The sequence below is a fragment of the Heliconius melpomene genome, chromosome 10 (genome assembly GCF_056956725.1).
Source record: "Heliconius melpomene rosina isolate 202511_hmr_F chromosome 10, ASM5695672v1, whole genome shotgun sequence".
Classification (NCBI taxonomy): domain Eukaryota; kingdom Metazoa; phylum Arthropoda; class Insecta; order Lepidoptera; family Nymphalidae; genus Heliconius; species Heliconius melpomene.
The window spans coordinates 15467054-15488405 of NC_140398.1; the positions used below are offsets into that span (position 1 = coordinate 15467054).

At 28.7% G+C, this 21352-nt stretch overlaps 1 protein-coding gene and 1 long non-coding RNA gene across 5 annotated transcripts in view; both read left to right on the plus strand.

The window, feature by feature from the left end:
• LOC146535903 (uncharacterized) overlaps nucleotides 1–21352 on the plus strand; it is an 89136-nt gene that overhangs the window by 8954 nt on the left and 58830 nt on the right. The window lies entirely within an intron of this gene.
• The window catches only part of LOC146535904 (uncharacterized), a 37706-nt gene continuing 31595 nt past the window's right edge, over nucleotides 15242–21352 (plus strand). Inside the window, exon 1 of the long non-coding RNA XR_014878378.1 lies at nucleotides 15242–15502. This is a non-coding gene — a long non-coding RNA (uncharacterized LOC146535904). The remainder of the gene's footprint in view (nucleotides 15503–21352) is intronic.

Consider the following 21352-nt stretch of genomic DNA (forward strand, 5'->3'; position numbering starts at 1 on the left):
GTGATCTTAGAGCTATTTAGTGTCTAACTTTATATAACATATATTTTTATAAAAAAAGTAGTGCGGTAAGTTCGGTCAACGAGTTGTGGCCACTCTGGAGTTAGGCTTTCTGCGTTATTCACTTCAAAATTTAAGAAAAAACAACTTAGGGCTGCCACAACTCATCGGGCGTACTATGCAAGTATATGAAATTGAAGCATATTGAACAAATGTATGTACATATGTGTATTGCATAAAAACTGGTCTACAGAAAGTGAGTAATCAATTAGATGTTGCCATACTGATTCTTTTGTTTTGCGATCTCACGATGTTATGTTGTGATCTTCTCAACTCTCAACGAGGATTTGCGAATTGGCTGTTAATTTTAGTATAGTTGGTCTATTGATTGAAACAATTTGTTACTAATTTTGTTGAATTTTCATGAAATATTTAATTTTGTCCACAAAATATTTCTACATATTATAATATATATCTACCTATTTTATGAAATATACATATATATTAATATATATTTAATAATAATGATATTTTCCTCTCGTATATGAAGTAGTTTAGTTTATTATACTCGTATACATAATTTACCGACAATGTTTGCTTAGTGGAGTTCCCACGACACTGCGGTTGGTAGCTGCGGTTTTGAAATGATTGGTTTAGAAGCAAACTAAAGTGAAATTTCTAATATGAAAGACGAGAATAGATTTTTGCTATCACTTTTATTTCTTGCAGTGCAAAAAAGTTTTTTTACTCATAAAATAATATATTTATATAAAAAATATAGATATTATATGAATATCGTAAATATAAAATATAATTTGTTATAATATCTATTATCTGAAGTATTTTTCTTTATATACGACGATAATTAGTATACATACAATGAGGTTAAAAAATATTATTATTACGTTAAAACGATGCTTTGTTTTTCAAATTCCATAACAGAAGAAATAAGAGCATTTCGAACATAAAATGGGATTTATTATTTAACTTTTTTATGGTTCATTGTCTAATTCTTGCTTTTTTTCTCGTTTTAGGTAATACACAATGCATCAGGAAGGCGGTACGTGTCGGATATACGAGGTTCCCACACATAAAGGTTTATTTAGTAGGTTCATTCTAGTAAGCGTTTGTTTTGAAACTTCTTCAATGTGCCAAGACATTTTCCCAAGCAAAGGTTAATAGTTAAATCATTTCGCGATTACTTCGTTCGGCGACGTTATTAAGTTGTTACGTAAGCACATTATCGTTTATGTGATGGGAAATGTGTCAATTTTTCGTGTATATGCGAAGAGTTCGCGATGATTATAAAATTATTTGATTTTTTTGCATGTTTACTAAGAATTTTGTTTTAGTTTCACGTTTTATCTCGTATATAGTAGAGCAGAAGGAAACTTAGTGTTCTCCGTCTTTTTACAGAATTAAAAGCATTGAGTGTTGAGTGGCAAAATTAAACGCCTCACTTTTTAATAGAGAAGCAGAGAAATTGTTTTTTCTTATGTGGGCATTGTAGGTTTACAATCATCGCTCTTGTATTAAGAATTAATGAGAAGTTTAAATTTTAAGATTTTTTAAATACATAAATGTTAAAAATATTTAATTAATATACAAAATAAAAAAAATATTACCACAATAAATGTTTTTTACAAAGTGAATAGCGGAAAAATGTTACGCGAAGGAAAATTTTCTCTTTAACAAATAAAAGCAAAAAATATATGATCATATAAATAAAAATATTAATTGCTATTGGTCATTCAAATTTCCCAAAGGAATTTCAAATTGCCAATTCAAAATAAGTCCTAACATTAACAATTTATATCTTTTACATACAAAAACGATATTAATGTGTTATAACGGTAATATAGAGTCAGTGTCCTTTGACGTATCGTATCCTCGCGTGATGTTATTTCTTTATTGATTTATTATATGTACATTTACAAAATGGCTGATTTTCTACATTTATATATTAGCATAAGGATATCTTATTTAATTTATTGATTCTAAGATTACTTAGAAGGTGAAGATTAATAGAAATAAAACGGTAAAATAACAATTTATGGTTTCTTCTATTATTATAAAAAAATATATGGTTTATTTTACATGATATAGATAAAGATGACTTTAATTTATACTTGTTTTCTTTATTCGAGTACTCCGATTTTAAAAATGAAATTTAATTCAATGCAAGTCCAAGGTGTTTTAAAGAAATCTATATAAGGATAAACATGAAGTTTTTATTATAACAACATTATCATATAATCAATAATTGTGTATGTGAATATTTCTGCCAGTATAGAGTCAGGGCTATTGATTATCCAGGGGCCAAGGTTGTGCAAGTGCTAACTACTTATGTGATATCATCAACGAACACTGCTTGTTGTTATTTCGTACTGTTTACAGACAAAAATATATTTTATTTTAAATTAAATAAAAAATGACTTAGTTCTCCAAATCTGTCCAGATATCGATGAAAAGAGCTCCAATGTCTATGCACTTACACTATGTCAAACGGAGAAAATGCAGTGTTTTTTTCTCTTTTCATTTTCTTGAATGCGATTTAAGTATATAGCATAATACAAAACAAGTGAAATATAATCAACATATTATTTTAAATGACACGTATAAAAAAAAACATTTATTTAACTTTAAAATAAAGAGAAAACAATAATTTTCATACAATGTTAAAATTTACCAAGAGTGTTTTGCTGACCTTACCTGTTTAAATTTATAATTCACAAATCGTACTTGCTTCCACTGGTATGTTTGGCAGTTTTAGTAGTTTTAACCCATGACACAATGTTACTGAGAACATATAATTATTTATATTCGTGTTTAGTTAAAATGCTATTCAGTATTAGTTACAAAATACAATATTAATTACGATTCTCGTATTAAAGAAAATTTAAATTTCAAGTAAATATTAGACTTTTAAGAGTAAAGTATGATATCGATATACCTATAGATTACACGAGTGGAAATTACACAATTTAAACTTAAGAACTATAACTATAACTGTATGAACTTACTGCTCTATAAAAATAATGTTTATTATTATGTTTACGGCCCTAAACGTAATAAATATTATTTTTATTATGTCATTTAGATCTAACTTATATAACACGATAAGACCTTGTAGGTTATAAAAAAAGATGGCACTTAGCAATTGTGAAATTCACGAGACAAGTTCAACCTCAAGTAACACTTGTGTTAAGTGATGATGTTAGAGCTATTTACATACAATATGTTCATGATATATTTATGTAGTTTATTCGATAAATAGGTGCTAAATACTACTAAAAATAAATAAATAACTTTAAAAAAAAAATGATATACTAATTATGTAAAATAAAATATTAGTCTTTTACAGTCATAAACAATTTTTTAAGGAAACTCAAAGAATATAAAATAAGTTAATGTAATTATTGAAGTAAATAATTAAATATATTGTAAACATTGAGAAAATATAGTTATAAATTTAAAAACACTTTTCAAATAAAAAAAACTTTGCTTAATGAATTTACATATTCTTTAACACTAATATGTAAATTAAACTTAAAATGTTTGCTCTATAACGCTATATAATCAGTATATCCAATTAGGATAAATAACTAGCCAAATAAGCACATCCTGGTCTTATTTGACTTTTGTTTCATTAAACACAAACATGGTGAACAAATGGTTGCTTGAAAATTAAAATATGGATATCAAAGCTTTTTCTATAATTCACATATAGATATATAATATTCCGTGTAAGTCTATATATAATAGTGTTATTTAATTAAGTATATATATAGTATTTACGAAGATGGCCCTATAGCTCATGTCAAATGAGGCGATAATGATTAAGACCTTCGCAGTACCTTCAAGGCGTCTATAGAACGTGCATTCTAACCTTATATGTTGTTTGTTTATAACGATTTCTAGGGATTAATAAAGGTACGTGTTTTTAAGGTATCATTTTGTAAATTCAGGTCAATTTTACTTTATATGATAGCACATATATGTAGTCTTCAAGAACACTATCGATACTGATTATTCGACAGTTATCGAATTTATTATTCGGAACTGGAAATAGTAATTGCTGCAAATTCTTAAAAAAGGGGTAATAAAATTGCCAATATGTTATATTTTAGTAAAACTTAATGCATCCTGCAATTGTATAATGTTAATTACTAAATTAGGAATAATTAAATACTGTAATTATTTAAAAATATTGTTTTATAATTAGAAATTTAGTACAAAAATTGAATGGAAGATAATTTAAGCATTTGAGGATCTAATCCATAAAGCTAATATTTAAATCTACCTTACTCTACCATACCTAGAGGACGACCAATGACGCAATAAGACTGCATCTGACTTAAGCGTAATGGTACAAACATTGTCTTGATTTCTATTTTGGGAAAATAAATTATTTTCAATTCCCTCAAAATAATTGAAAGTCTAAACAAATCTGAAGACATAAAAAATCTCATAATATCTGCAATATTAAATATTGTGTAATTTTGGCAAGAGTCATTAATTATACGCTTAAACTATTCGCGGCAGATTCGTTGGTACATTAAAATGTCATGAGCTCAACACCGTTAAATAGTATGCTAATTGAGATTGTTTATTATTTCATAACATGTAATTATAAAAATTAAAGATCAAAATTAAATCTTTACTAGATTTTTGGTCTAATCTTATATAACAGACAATGAATTCAGAACTCGAAAAAATACATTTCATTCATAAAAATTTGCTTATAAAAATATATTTGTGTAGAGACAATTATTGTATGTTCCAGAACATAGAATAGAGTACAAAAATTTTTTAACATATTATGTATCATATTAATATCCAGACGTTTACCTACCAACAGTATCAGAAGAGTTGTATAAAAAATATTTTAAAAATCTTCATTGATACGTGTGGTCTTATACTTAGCAGCGTAGGTAGAGGAAACCTAGCGTTAAGACACTTTATTCCCCAATTACTTGTAATGTATAGAGTGGCGGAAATCAATGCGTATTCTTTGTTTTGTTACCAGAACGAGAAAATAAAAATAATTCATTCTTATAAATTAGAATCGAACCTAGAGTCATAGTTTTACAGTCGTATGTGCCGCTGCGCCACAACGATTTCTTATTATATAGGTACTTTTGTCATAGGTATCTTGAAGTTTTCACATTTATAAGTAGGCATATGAAAAATTTACGAAATTGTAAGTATTACTTAAAATAAAAAATTTTGTAAAATCAAATAGCTATTAAAATTATCATATTCTCTTAGAAATCTTTAATGACGATCAATTAACATTTTGATTATATAAAAGAAACAAAAGTATACTTAACTTATATAATGACGATTCACGTTATTACATTGAAAAAAAAAACTTGATTAAGCAAACAAGTATTGGCATGTATATAATTTTCTTTACAATTAAAGTAATGATCTTCAATATTACCTAACCAATATTATGTAAAAATAAAATAAAAATTTCCGCCATTTTGAATGAATGAAATACGGAAATTTCATAGGAAAATATCTCATTGTTTTCCTTCCGACAGCCATTGGTAAAACAGATTGTGCCATAATTATTGCCTCTTCCTTACCGCGGGAAATAAGCTACAATGCATGAGAGCTGAGTTATGCTTCTAACTTAATTGGTCCTTTGTTTTTTGTAAGAACTAAGGGTGTATGAGAAATCGTAATTTTTTACATTCATACAAACAAATTTGTATGTAAATCGGAAAAAATACGTCACAAATGCAAATAAAAGGTTAATAAAATATACAATAAATTGTAAAAAAAATATACGTATATATTTTAAATAAAATGTCAAGAAATCACATTATTACGATAAGGGTACGAAGTTATACCTATAATTTAGAAAGTAAATCTTGTATTTATCTTCTTATAAACATTAAGTGTTTTTAGTTGAAAGTTAAAAACACACTAAACAAAATGTATTCACTAGTTATTCTTTATAGTGAATTCTACTGTTATTGTTAACGATTTTTCAGTAATGTTCTATCTAAAAATAAAATTTTACTTTCCATGTATATGTAGGTATGATGTCATCTACATACTAACTGAGCTAAGGGTTAAATTAGAACGCAGGTAGAAACCCATGCTAAGGTTATTTACCCCATCCCTTTTAAATCACGTCAGTTCTGAATAAGGGACCCAAATAAAATTGAATAATAAAACGTACTCAGGTTCATTTAGAATTTTAATACAAATAAATAAATCACTAAAGCTAATAAGATTCTGGAGATTAGTAATCAGCACGAGTTGTACTTAAAAATATCATTGGTGTTTATGTGGGGAAAAGAAATATGTGAAATAAGATAACAATCATGTTTATATTTTAAATTACAAAAATTTCAAAACAAAATTGTTATATATACTACCTAGAAGAAAAAAGATATTAATGAATGCCATTATAATCATAATTTGTTTTAAAATATTACTAGACATATAATTTTTTGTCAATACATATATCACTGATAGCTGAACTCAGTACATTCACTCAGTATTGCGTGTTTGAAAAGCATGCAATATACACGCACCGCTCATAGCTTCCGTTAATATCGCACACCTGCACTATAAATTAGCTAAATAATTATTATAGATACTTTATATAATTAGAAATATAAAAGATATGATCTCTGAAGTATTGGAATGAATTATTATTTATATTATTATTATTATTATTATTTATATTGGAATGTATTATTATTTATTTTATTTATCTATAATTCCTAAAAGCCTATATACTCTTGATTATGACCCAATTAATTGTTTTTAAAATGGAAATTTTTGTATGAAGATAGAATATTATAATTATGGCATAGTCTTCGTTTTAAAATATTTCAGTTTTCTATTTAATTGACAATAATAATAATTTTAGATATCCATAATTAAAAAGTTCGGAAGCATTCCACATTCTTATTTAATAGGCGTCTATAGCAGAGACACGCACGTATATATACTCGTACATTAACATAGATATTCAATCATTAAGTTGTGGTATGTATGTTTTTACCATCTGTCCAAAAGAGAGAGGGGAAAAAAATAAATAAAGAAAAATGGCTCTCGTGTGTATCTAACAGTAAACTCGACAATTGGTTGACATTCCCAATCGTGAGTCTCATTTTCATTTCTTTGCCCTGATGAGAAGACAAAGTGAGGGGTTTAGTTTCGCAACTCAACACTTAATGTCTCAATTTTTGACACATTAAGTGTTGAGTATCGACGAGTGGGGAATGGAGTGTCGTAAAATTAGGTTCCCTATGCTTAACATGCCATACACGGGGTACAGAGTGAGCTAAAAATAAGAAAAGTCACAATGGTTTCACTTGGATTAAACTTATTAATTTAACCAAGGTAGCATATTAAAATATGAATTTCTATTTTAAACGAGATTTTCTTTGTAAAGAAAAGGAATTTCAATCCATCTGTCACGACAATTTCTTACATATATTCTTCACGCTAACATATATTGTAAATAACTTGGCCTTGAGTTGTCTAACAACTGATCTGCAACCCACTGTTGTGAATATCACGTTATTAATATAAAATGACAGTTTTAAATATGTATTCATATTTAATCAACTGTAACTTTAATGGAATCTATAAAACCTTCGAGATTATTTGATTTAGCGATCCATTAAAAGAGTTTTGTTGAAACGAAACTAAAAAAATATTGAAATTGATTGCAATAACTTGGATCAAGAATCGAGATAATATTCGTGTTATAAAAATATTAAGTTTTTATATCTTCACGCTTACATTACCTACTACGGAATAGGTAGAGAAATCTTAATGAGAAGGCATGTTTCGCATTGCATGCCTATGTAACATTAGTGCAAGGCTGTTTTTTAAGAACCCAAACGGAAAATGCTTAGCTTATTTAAATACAAAAATGTCAGATTTGAATCCACAACTATCAAGTTTATCCAAGTACGACCTGATTGCATAAGAACGATAGTATTCCTCTTTAGCTCCATTTAAAAGAAAAGGAAAATGTATTATTTCTTTATGTTCTAATATAAGCAGAATATCTTTAAGATATTTATTACATAAATGTAATTGAGATTTATAGTTCAGGTAATCTCGTCTACTTTCTATGAAAGAACATGAACGATAACGATGTCTCTAACATCGTCGACACCAGTGGCTGATGATTGTTAAATCTATAAAATAATAATAGATAAGAATTAAGAAATATATTGACATGTTAAAATAGATAGTAAAAAAATAATAAATCGTATGGCCCAATCATTTGAATAGTTTTGTAAAAAATAACGTCAATCAATTTTGTATTCGCAACCTGTTAGGCTAAGTTTAGCAGAATTTCGTAAACAAATATAAGTATTTTTAAAATGTGGATATCCAGTTTGACGAACTCGCTTCTGACCCGCTAAGTATGTTTTATTCCGAATAAATGAGAGCCATCGAAAGTGGCTTCGGTCCATTACTTTCCATTTTGATGGGACCTTGAATATAATGTGATATTTTAAGGTTTAGTGCATTTTTGCCCTCATAAAAGGGTTTTTCGAAACGCTATTAAATAAGTTACGTGTTTTGGTCGCATTTAAACAGGTGTCAGTGTTAAAATTATGCGTTTTGCAAAATTTAATTTCTTAAGTTAAATATTGATAGCTTTTATTTAATCGACGGGATATTTGGCAAAAACATAGATTAATTGGTTAGCATAGTTGGACAGATTCTAAGAGAAGCGAGTTCAAATAAATCTTATGTTCAAAGTAACAAGTGAATGTAACTATTTTTTTATTAGCTTGTAAATATCTAGAACATCATCATATAATTGGCTCTTTTGCTTACTAGATAGAATCTATAATCATTTTTGTCCCAAATTCAATATTTTTTAGATGTCTCTTTTCTGCGGGAATTTGAGATAAAGCGCGACAACAGAGCGTGAAAGTAAAAATATTACATTCTCTTGATTGGCGATCAAACCTACAACAACTTCGTATACAGTCAGGCGCTCTCTGTTAACTCCCACTGCACCACAGCGACGTCAAATTAAACTCTTAACGATTTTAAAATTAACTTATTGTATACATGTTTTATTATACCAATGTACAAAAACAGCAAAAATAGAAATTTTATAGTTAATGACCAAATTTGAAAATACTAATTTTATAAGCATTTACATTTTGATTTTATTAAAATATGTATATTATTAAAATATATTAAATAAGCGAACATGGAAAACAGGATACGGGCGAGGCTAGCAAATTAATCTAGCAATTTCTATATGCATAATAGAGTTTCCTTCCAACCCACAGTTGAATTATGTGCGGTAATAATCAGCAGTAGTTAAAGCGTACTCTGACGGCATTGATTGAGTGGTACTGCCTATTACAGTTGTGCTATAAACTAACAATACTGTCTTATATATGTGTTTTTTTTACTTTGGTGGTAAAGTAAATAGATAATATAAAATAGCGTTTTTTTGGGTTTTTGTTTAAATTTTTTTACACGCTCTATCCCGCTTGTAGCTAGGAACTCAACGCCGCGCTTTGCCTCGGCACTCGAGTGCCGAGAAACGAACTCAAAATTTGTTCCGTTTACAATTACAAGCTTATGCCTTAATAAATCGTTTATTTTAATTATTAATTTATCCTAATTTGCAATATCCTCTTGTAAGATTCCGTTAACTTCAAAGGTTTTCATGATAATATAAAATTTTCTTTAAATAAATCTGCTCCTGTCAGCATGACGAGGATAAGGAGAAAATTCTTTAATATGTAGTTTAACCTTTTTAAAACATTTTATAATTAATTGATTATATTATTTAAGATAGATATTTAAGTCATATCTTATTTTAAAGAATGTATGTAATTAGATAATACATACCTTATACGTATGCATTGTTATAAGTCCAAAAGCTTCACATCCGCTCATGTAATAATCAAATGAGAACTTGATTAATTAAAATATTAACTTCTCGTTCTTCCCGCCAGAGGCTATTGTTTTCGGCCATCTTGAAACGGCTTGACAGATGTGTCATGTTAGTGAAAACAGATTATATAAGACAATTATTTTGGCAGCTTAAGACGATTTCGTTATTTTGCATTGGACTTGATTCTCGTATACATATAAGTAATAGACGCTAATGGCAATTTAAATGTCTCTTCATTCGTAGTATTTATATAGCAAGATATATGTATATTACTTAATATAATATTTTCTTAATAGGAAGAACATAATTATTATGTAAGCCTAATTCAATTAAGTATTAAGTAAACAATGTTTAAAATTAAATAATAACGGAATTCACTCTATATAATTAAAAGTGGTATTATAATTGCTGATGCGAACTATTTTTTAGGGCCGCTATCTATATTATGAATTAAAGTTAGCCAACAAGTTACGCTGAGGCTGCACGAATGTTGCGAAAGCACACATATATACATTGTTGTTGATAGTTCTTATATATCTACTATACATAATTATATTAAAATATAACTGATCGCTGTTTGTTCATGAAAGATATTTGAGAAAATCCATTAATGGGGACAAAAATAGAGTTTTTATTTTTTTGTGCACGTTTATCTCAAATACGCTTTTATCAATTAAATTGTATAAATTGTAATTTTAACTATTATATTTTGGTAAACTTCCCTAACATTTAGAATTTGTTTTATTGCATTCAGTTAAAAAGCTAAAAAAGTGTTCTCACGCAGATAAAGTCGCAGGCAGATAGATTACCGTAAGTTCAATTATTAGTTAAATTTATGCTTCAAAAAGTCAAATTTAACCGTGACCCTTATTTTTGATATATACATAAATTAATAAATCTAAATATAAAACGCAGAAAAGAATTATCCATTTGCACATATGACAAGAATTCGTTCGTCTAAATGTCATTGCCAACGAAAACATTTTTTTGCGAAATAAGATATAGAACATCTTTATCTTTTCAATAAATTTTATATAATGTAAATATTTTAAATATTTTATTAATAAATTAGCATGAAATTAAACGTTCACTAACATCAATATACGATGATGCCAAAATATTAATTTTATTATTATTTAATGTATATGCATTATTATTCACATTGTATAGAATTATAAATATATAATTCTTGATAAAAAAAAACTTCTATCGAAGCTTTTCTATAAATATAATATCAAATAAATAATTTTAAACAGTACTTTTAGATTTCTATCAACATTCAACTAGCACTTCCTTGTTTAACTTCCATTGACCATTGAATTACAACACAGTAATTATTTTCTAATATCACAATAGAACTGTAACTGTACTAAATCGTTTTCACGTTACGCAATTTCTACTAAAGTAATATAAACAAGAGTGTCATTATTGACTCAGGTAGCCGCAATTATATGGAAAAAACGTTTCAATCTCGATAATGGAAAACAATTGGGTTAATAGAAAAAATATATATTAAGATTTAAATATTAAGAATCTATGCCACTGTAGCTCAATGGGAGAGCTGCTTGACCGTAATAGGGGGATGACTGCGGGTTTGACTCTCACTTGGAAAAAATATTTTCGTTTTTCTGTTTCGATAAGTTTCCCCTTACAAATATCAATGAAAAACGAAGAACTAAATGTCTTTACGATGGGTTATGCGACAAAAAAGCGTGAAGCTTTAATGTTTATATATAGTATATATTATATAATGATCCTAACGAAATGCGACATTACACGAATAAAATACAAATTAAATAGTTCAACATTTAAGTATATTAAGATTAAATTAAATATTTGTATGAAAATAATATACATTCACTTTTTAACGCAATTTAATCTTATTCGAATTGCAATATACAGGGTGGAATTGACGGCACCACTTTAAATGAAACCACAGTTTTAACTACTCTATAAAAGCCTAATATAATTCAGAAAAAAAATAATTCCCAAAAATGAAAAAGTTATTTTTTCAAACAAAATAAATAATAAAATAATCGTTTTAAATAAAAACGCCATTTGTAAAGTGTTATATTATCACTCACACACTTACCTGTCGGCGCGGCAACGTCGCACACGCTTCATTCAAGAAATCGAGTCGCAGCAACTAGCGTAGGTACGTAGGCAACGGCGGCGAGCTGATGTTAAATTAACGCAACACTTAGGAATACACTTTACACACACTTTTATTGAATTATTTCTATTAGGTTTTTAATTTTACTTTTGTTGCACTACAAACACATTTTTTATGTTCCCGTTTTAAACTAACACTCATTTTTAACATGTTTACAAAATTATTACAATAATAGCATTTTTTTCACTTTTTTTAACAATAAATATTACATTTTCTGTCCACATTACATTCAGCTCGATAATGACCCATATTATTACACTTGAAACATTTAATATTTCTTTTAATTGTAGCATTTCTTTTTACAATAAATGCAGATGATGATGACACAATTTCCCCCCGTAGTAGTATTATGGTTTGGAACTTCCAAGCATTCCAATTTTTTACTCCTTCCAGTTTTATTACTGTGCTGTTTCCTTTCCATTGTGATTGTTTATTTTGCTTGTTTTTCTTTTTTATTCCTTCCCGGCAACTTAACCTCCAAATTTCAATACCAACGCCGAAGCGTCGCGTGAAGTAACGTTGTTTTAATCTCGCCAGTATTTCTATTTTTCTACGATTGATGCAATCTTCTTTATTATTGTTACGACGTGGTCTGGGCCCATAACCCGTTGTATTTATATGGTTTAGTAAATAGCATTCAGCTATAGTCCGACCCAACTACTATTGCGCAGAATGTACGCGCCGCACCGATTCTATGGGAATCCCCGGTAATCGGTGCGGCGTGAGCGGGGTGTCTTTGTACAGATAACAAAATTCATTTTTAATATTGATTGATTGTGCAATATAACACTATAATTCATAATAAATGTAGATTATACTTTTTACGCATGATTTGATATTAAAATAATTAATAAAATGATCAATACTATTTACAAATAATTACTAAATATTAATTTATTTCGTATTGAGTTTTCGCAGGTCCTCGTGTAACATTATAAAACTCGTTTAATATTTAATTTTTATACGATTTTCTATCAAAATAATCATACAAATATAAATAATAATGAAAATCTTAATAAAAAATTTAATAGTATATTCGATAAGTATTTTAGTTAATGGCAACTATTACAATGTTTTTAATTATCTGTGTGAGAACAGAACTTAGCCGCGGAACGGCTAAGTTCTGTTGTATTTACATTATTTTGTTCGACTTTATACGTTGAATAATTATTAAGTGTTTTAAATTATTTGGATGTTGTTTAATATTAATTTTATCATTAATCGGATTTCTAAAATCGTGATGAATGTTTCGTGATTGTGATGATGTGATTACTGAGTATTTTTCTCAAATGTGAAACTATTGTGTCAGTATTTGAGTGTACTATCAAAACATACATTTTTTTAAGACATTTCAAACAAATGTTGAGTTTTTAATATTACTTATGATGTAAATATTAGTGGTAGTAAAAGGAGAATGCGACAACGACGATGTAAAACTAATGTTAAATGTAAGTACCTATCTATCGTAGTTCAATATCATTTTGTGTTAAAAATTTTGAATATAACTTTGTGGGTGGTTCAATAACCATGCAGTATTTCTAAATAATTTCATAATAAAGGTGATATAATAAATTGACTTAAAGTAGGATTTTGTTAAACAATTTTAATAAGAGGTTTGAACGTTATTTAGATTTATAATAAATAGGTAATTGCGTGAAAAAGAACGCGAGATATCGTTCTTTCTCGTTCGGTTTTGTTTTGACGAATGAAAAGTAGAAGTTTGGCAACGCTTAGTAGTATTTTTGTAGTAGTATGTGTATGTGTGCGTCACACGAAATACAGGTATGGAGAAAAATCGTGAAATGAAAAAAAAATCCTACGTCCAAACTGTTGAGGCATCTTGATTAATTTCTTTAGCTTCGAGTTTGAAATTTTTTACCCTATATGCAGTTTCAATTAAAGAAGCGCAGCCTCTTCCACCCTGTATATCAAATGAAATAAACTTGATAGGCTGTAAACATTGATACGAAATTAAACCAGGCCAAAATATTATTTAAATGATAAATAATAATATGAGGTCGTCTTGGCGCAGCGGCACAAGGGTGTGACTGTAATGCGAAGATTGTGGGTTCAATCCCCACTCGAGGAAGTGAAATATTTATTTATGTTTATATTTTCATTTCTTCGCTCTGGTGTGGAGGCAAAGCGCGGCGTTGAGTGCTGCCACTCAACACACAATGTCTCCAGAATTCGGCATGAAGTGGGAAACGGAGTGTTTTAACACTAGGTTCCCTCTGCCTATCCTGCTGTGTGCGGGATACAGCGTGAAGCTGATTATTAATAATAATTGTTTAACGAAATCTATGTCAAATAGTAGGTACTTGCCGAATTAAAAGTAGTCCATTCATTACATAACTGCGGCTCACTTACAGTTGTTACATCTTAATCGGTAACGCGATCGAATCGGCGTCGATCGTTTTAATACTTTTTTGTTTGTTAAACTTTTAGTTCACAATCAAAATAATAAAATGCTTATTTTTTATAGTAATGGTTTTTATAAGGAAAATGGGTGGTTAAGAATGAAATCAATGATTAAAAAAAGATAATTGTGTAAATTGTAATTTTAAAAAAGTTACGTAAACAAATAGTAAATTGCAGTATTAAGCTTGATTTCTATAGTATATGACACGCTACATGTGTATATATATTTTAATTTTTTATAAAAATTTGGTAGTATATGTTGTTTTTTTATTGTTAAATATATAATAAACATATCTACAAAAGCCGTTGTGGAACAGTGGCACAGCATATGACTGTAAACGCGACGGTTGTGGGTTTGATTTCCGCTCAGAGGAACTAATTATTAAATATTTTAATTTTGTCGCTCTAATAACAAAAGAATGCACAGCGTAGAGTTGACCCACTTAACACGCAATGTCTCGAAAATTTGATTTCGGTTCCCTATACTTTCCCTGCAAAATGAGGGATACAGCGTGAAGCTAAAATATATGTATCTCTAAATTACACAAGGAAAAGGAATTAAATATAAAACTTTAAAATAATTTTTTTGCTATTTTTATTTTCTTATACGAAATTGCACTATTTATATCGAAGTGTCTTTCAAAATAGATACTTACACTAATATGTAACTAATTTATAAACATAATATTTAAATAAAGCCTCAATACTTTTTTATGTAGTTACAATTTATAAAACCAGCGCTCTTGACCTCAACAAAAAGTGAAACTTGCTCGCAATGTTCCAGATAAAAACTTACTGCAACACTGTTACTAGATATGGTATTGACATTTTGTTAATGAATATTTTTGTTTTTGTTACAGGTAACACTTCGTTGAAATATGTCGGGGAAGAATACAAAATTACTAAAAAAAACAGACAGACAAACAGAGAAACTGTTTTTTTCAGTATTTCTAGTAATTTCTAGTAACACGCATAGGACTTTGTATTCTCAAACAGTAAGTGGATTTAACATAAAAAAAAAATGATATAATAATTGTTAATACTTTTATTTGCCTTGTATGGGAATTTAACTAGCAACTTGTGAGTCATTAACATATTTGAATGTTGCCGTGTTACGTGCAGCGAAAATGTCTAGAATTCCTTATTGAAAACTTGACGATATCGAGATAATAAATAATTATTATAAAATATTTAGCTATTTGGCGCCACATAATGTAATAATGTGTCCATATAAACTATGGAAAGCAATATTAACAGTTAAGTACTCATTAAAGCTAGACATACACATATTGAAAATATATTTTCTTACTTAAAAATTTCAAATAATGAGAGTGTAATTAGTTCTTTAGGTTAAATATTGTAATATTATAGTAGTAGGAATAGTAATAGGTACGAAATAAGAAAAAAATATAAAACACGTTAACAAACAATACGACATGTTCATGGCACATTTGTGAAGTACATAAATGATTTTGGCAGCTGTGGGTTCAAATCTTTGATTATAAAAAGTCAACGGCTTAGTTCTCGATTCACACGGAATTCAATACAAGCCATATATTTATTAAATAGCAGAAAATGCAAGAAAATAATAAAAACCAATTCTTACAAAAGTAGAAAAACAAAAATCTAACGTTCGTTCCACAAGGGGTCAACTGGTGGATGTCTAGTCAGTCCAGGAAGGGCCTCGCGAGAGTGAGGATCAGTAGAAATTATATTTTTATATACGTCATTATCTATTACGACATGTACCTAATTTTATTGTTTTATAAATATACTTAATGTTCTTGCGTCATCGGGTCATTAGTGTGACACTTTAATATTCTAAAACACGTAATTTACTTTAATATGACTTCGATAAATTAGTTTCATTCGTTTCGAAATGCAATAAACAGCTAATTGATACTAATATATGAGTAAATAAATATTACAGTTTTACCGAGGTCTCTGTGAGAAGCTTGACCTTTTTATTAGGTGATCTGTGCTGTTATTATTATTTAAACTTGAAATTTAACAACGATTATATATATTATTTAATGATTTTGAAGCCAATTTTTTTAAGGCGATATACCTACATAGGATTTAAAATTAATTTTAGTATTGTATAAATCTTGAAGTTCAAGGTTTATACTGTTTTTTTTTAAATAAAATTTAATATATTATAGTATAAAATAAACTTAATGTGGATCCTGGATAAAATCAACTTTTGAATTATTAAGTTACGCGAAGCAGAGTGCCCTTCAAAAAGATGCAACAAATATATATATTTTCTAAGCTAAGACGGAAAAATTAAATATTTTCGAGGAACTATCAATTTTTACTTAAATAACTTAAGCAGTAGTAATGGCGGTCTCATAATAAATCTTGTTCCACCAAATTACGCGGTTCTCACATTTTTTAAATATTCACAAAAGACCCCACAATTAGACCACGAACCGCGCTTAACCTACATTTTATTGCCGCCTAATTTATTATTATTGTACCTGTCGTGATTTATTTCGGAATTAATGTAATGAACTTGTTATTTGTGTTTCTAATGCAATTGACTTTGGAACAAGTTATACGCTCTTGCTCCAGTTTGTACTTTGAAATACTTGTCCTGCTTTGAAAAGAACTTTTGGTTCTTGTTAATTGTAGCTGATGACTTAGTGGTCAGTCGTGGTGCAGAGGCATAAGCATGTGACTGTAAAAGCGACAGGTTGTGCGTTCGATTCCCACTCGAATAAATAAAATTTTAATGTCTGCTATACATGCACACAACAATATTTTTTATTTATAAAGTAGAAAATAATGGTTGTAAATACATTTTTAATGAAATACTTTTCTAATTTGGCTTAAAAAGATCGCTAAGCCGTATAATTTAAAGTCGTAGATACATTTTCTTGTCTGTTTAAAGTTTTGAAATTGAATTTTCCATATTTGAACGAAATGAAAAATATACATTGGGTTGTAAAGTGTGAAATGAAGATTATCTTTTAATTTACCATTTAAAACATAGATAGCCTATCAAAACTAATAAAATATTAATTTTTGTTCAATTTTTATAATTAGCCTTCAACAAGAGAATGGAATAATAAATTAATCTTTCTTTTTTGTGACGTCTAGATATTTCAAAACACCAATGACATTATCGCTAAGAATGATCTTTTATGAAATGTCATAAGCCATCAAATCAGACCTACAGGTTGTCTACTTTTTGTTAGAGTTAAGCTAGCGATATTAATAAATATATAAAATAATAAACTTGATGAATGACATATTATAATTAATTTTAAAAATTAATTAAACTAAATATAAGTTGGCAAATATTTTATTTACATAGCCTTTGATCGGATTGTTCTCATTAGCTATGAATAAGGCTGATATGAATAAGATTGATAAATGATAATGTGCAAATTTATTTTTATTTATTTATTTAATGTGCAAATTATAACGAATCCAAGGAATGTTATAATCTATAGAGTCATTGAACGAATTAATATATGTTTTCATCTTCACGCTATACTCCGCATTCAGCAGGGCTGTAGGCAGAGAGTGATTACTGTTAAGACACTCCGCTCCCCGCTTTTGCGCCAAAATCTGGAGCTTAGCCTCGACACCAGAGAGAAGAAATGAAAATATTATTTTTTTGAATTTCCTCAAGTGGGAATCGAACTCACAACCTGTCGCGCTTATAGTCACACGGTTGTGCTTCTGGCCTTAAAAATAGAATCATATATAATAGATTATTTGTAAAAAGAATAATTAGACTAGTTTTGTAATTTACTCTTATAGCTAATAATTATAAGAGAAGAATGAAATAATGGTTAAAATAAAACAACTACTAATAGGTCTATATTTTGTAATATACAAAGATAAGTATCCTTTAAGTATTGCCTCAGTTTCGGCGCAGTCCTAGGCCTTAGGCAATGATATCGGATAAGCCTTCTTATGTAACTCAAAACTGGAGCGATTGCAGCTACACTTGTCGTGGCTACCTGAGTAAGGTGCATACGATGTAGGTGGATATTTGAAACCGTCACTTCGACCCAGTTAGGTCTTGCTGTAATTAAAATTTTCCATTTAATATTGATTTTAAAAAGAAACCTTGTGACAACTATTTCTTAATTTGGTGGATTTTCTGCTATACGCATTTTAGCGACTAAGCTCATGTATGTATGGACATATTCATGCTTGTTGGTAGAACTGTTCTCTTATTTCTAATGTTATAAGAATAGAAAAGCACTCTCTAAAAATCTCTAATAAATTTTAATTCTATAATAGTCGTGTTTAAAAGTCAGCTTCAGTTAGAACACCCCAACCGCACCACTGTTGCGACTATTTTAATTAGTTTAGTATGAAATATTGTGTACATATTATAAGCAAACATTTATTTAACTAACAGGATCTAGATATAGATATACATATAAAAAATATATCTTAACAATTCATTTGGTATAATATGTCGTAGATTTCGGATGATTAATAAAATGTTTTCGTAATATTTGTTACCATAAATAAAAATTTAAAAGCAGTAAATTATGTCCATAGATTATAAATCTGTTTCTATTATTAGGAAATGATTGATGTGACCGAATTCATTAAGATCAATATATTAATTATGTTGTTTATTTTTTTTGTTTAATCTGTCAATAATAAATTCGTTGAAGCGTATTTAAAACAATAAAATAAAAATATATGCATATTATATTACCTTTTTATAATAGTGACATTGTGATCAGTGATTTGGAACGGAGGTTAACTTATTTGGATAGACAATTTATTGGTTTAGACATTTTATTATATTTATTCCAAGTATTTTAAGATAGACAAAAAAGGTATATGGCTGTATAATTGCTTGTTTTTTAAATTAACAGACTATATAAAAAAGACAAAGCACATAAAGGCAACATCCTGATTGGGTGATTAGCTGAAATCGATTTAGGTTTAATTTTTATTAATGATAAAAAAATAAAACAAGGATGACAATAACAAAATTGATATATAAACTATTACTCTTTTATTTTTGCAAATTATTCTTTGATGTTTGATGCCAGTCGTGGTGTAGAGGCACAAAAGTGAATTGAGTTCCGCCATAGAACATGCAATGCCTCCAGAATTCAGCGGAAAGTGGAAAACGGAGTGTTTGAACTCTGAAATTTGAAATTTTTAACATGACATTTATCAAACCCATAATGTACCCATATGTAACTATTGTACAAACTTAATGGAATTAACTTTTTTTAACGTTGCACATACGCATGACGTAAAGATTTCCCTCATTTTCTATTTCATTCCGACCGTTCTTCCGCAACGTTGATACTCGCATCTCGTATTTAATAATAGCTGTGTATAATCTTAATACACAGAGATGTTAGTTCAGTGAAAAGCCATAAATATATATTTTAAATTAAGTTATTGATGTTTTTATTTGTAGAAAGAGTATTTTGTGATATACTTATGTTGTATGTGGAGTTTTTACTACATAATATAAGTAATTTCTTAATTCTTACAAAAGAAAATATTATTATTATTTTATTTTTGAATTAGTACAAATGTAATCGAATATACAAATTTGACATAAATATAAATAAATAAACAACAAAACTAACATTTCTTTCCTTTAATTCATAAGAGTAACACATCTAGAGGCAGTAAGTGCGTAAAATCCAAGATTAGCTCGAGCGAATCGATCCGCTTTCCGCATCCCCCCAGAATGCATTTTCACTGTCGTATCTCAACACCACTCTTCCGTGGTCTGCTGTAACGGATACATTTCCGTAGTTAAATGTTATTATTTAATTATTATAGTATATGACAGCTAGCACATAAAAATATTTAGAAATAATAGACTGATGCTATTTGAAAAAGAAAAAAATTATATGTATATATATCTATTATTTTTTTTGGTATAGTACTGTATCCCGGATATAGTAGTGTAGGCGGAGACACTCTGTTTTTCACCTTCCGCTCAGTTTTCGAGAGAAATGAAAATAATTCCCTGTTAATTACAATTTCCATTATAAAATGGAAATTGTAATTAACAGACTTTTTCTAAAACTTTTCGAGTTAACTTGTCAATGGTGTTTGGACTTGCTGCATACAATAGTTGTGGGCTCACTTCCAATCAGGATTTTGGCGTCCAATATGTTTCTAAATAACTAAGATTCCGCATACTTTGTGTTAACATAAAAAAATGAGTATTAATTTACATGCCACTATTCTTCCTTTTTTTAAAAATCATATTATATATCGTGATAAGTGTGGATTTACGATACTCTATTGAACTTCCTGTTAGGTTTCCAAGTTAGTGCGCCGACATGGCATTTGAATGTATATAGGTGTCATATTGTACGTCTCTTTACCGATAAGAATGTCCATATATGGGAAATAACGACTAGGACATGCCGGCTATTACATATTTGCAATAGATAAATTTCAGAAATTCGTTTAATATAGTATTAAAAGATAGAATATATACAATTGGTTATAATTAACCAATAATATTAACTGCACTGTTATAGCGCAGTTGATGCATATAAAAAGGTGGTTGTAGATTAATTTCCATCTGTGAGAAATGTACAAACCCTTTCCCTGTATAGTTTTTTATAGCTTTTTTACGCTGTCTTCCATATATAGCTGAAGCATAGAGGGAATCTGTGGACATAGTGTTAAGATACTCCGTTCCCATTAATATACCTCTGTTCCCCACTTTGCGCCGTGTACTGGAGGCATTGTGTATTGAGGGGAGACTCAACGCCGTGCTTTGTCGAGTTGCCAAAACGGGAATCGAACCCATCACCCGTCATGTTTACAGTCGCACCCTTGGGCTCTTGCACTACTACGCAGTATTCTTGATTTTGAATGAA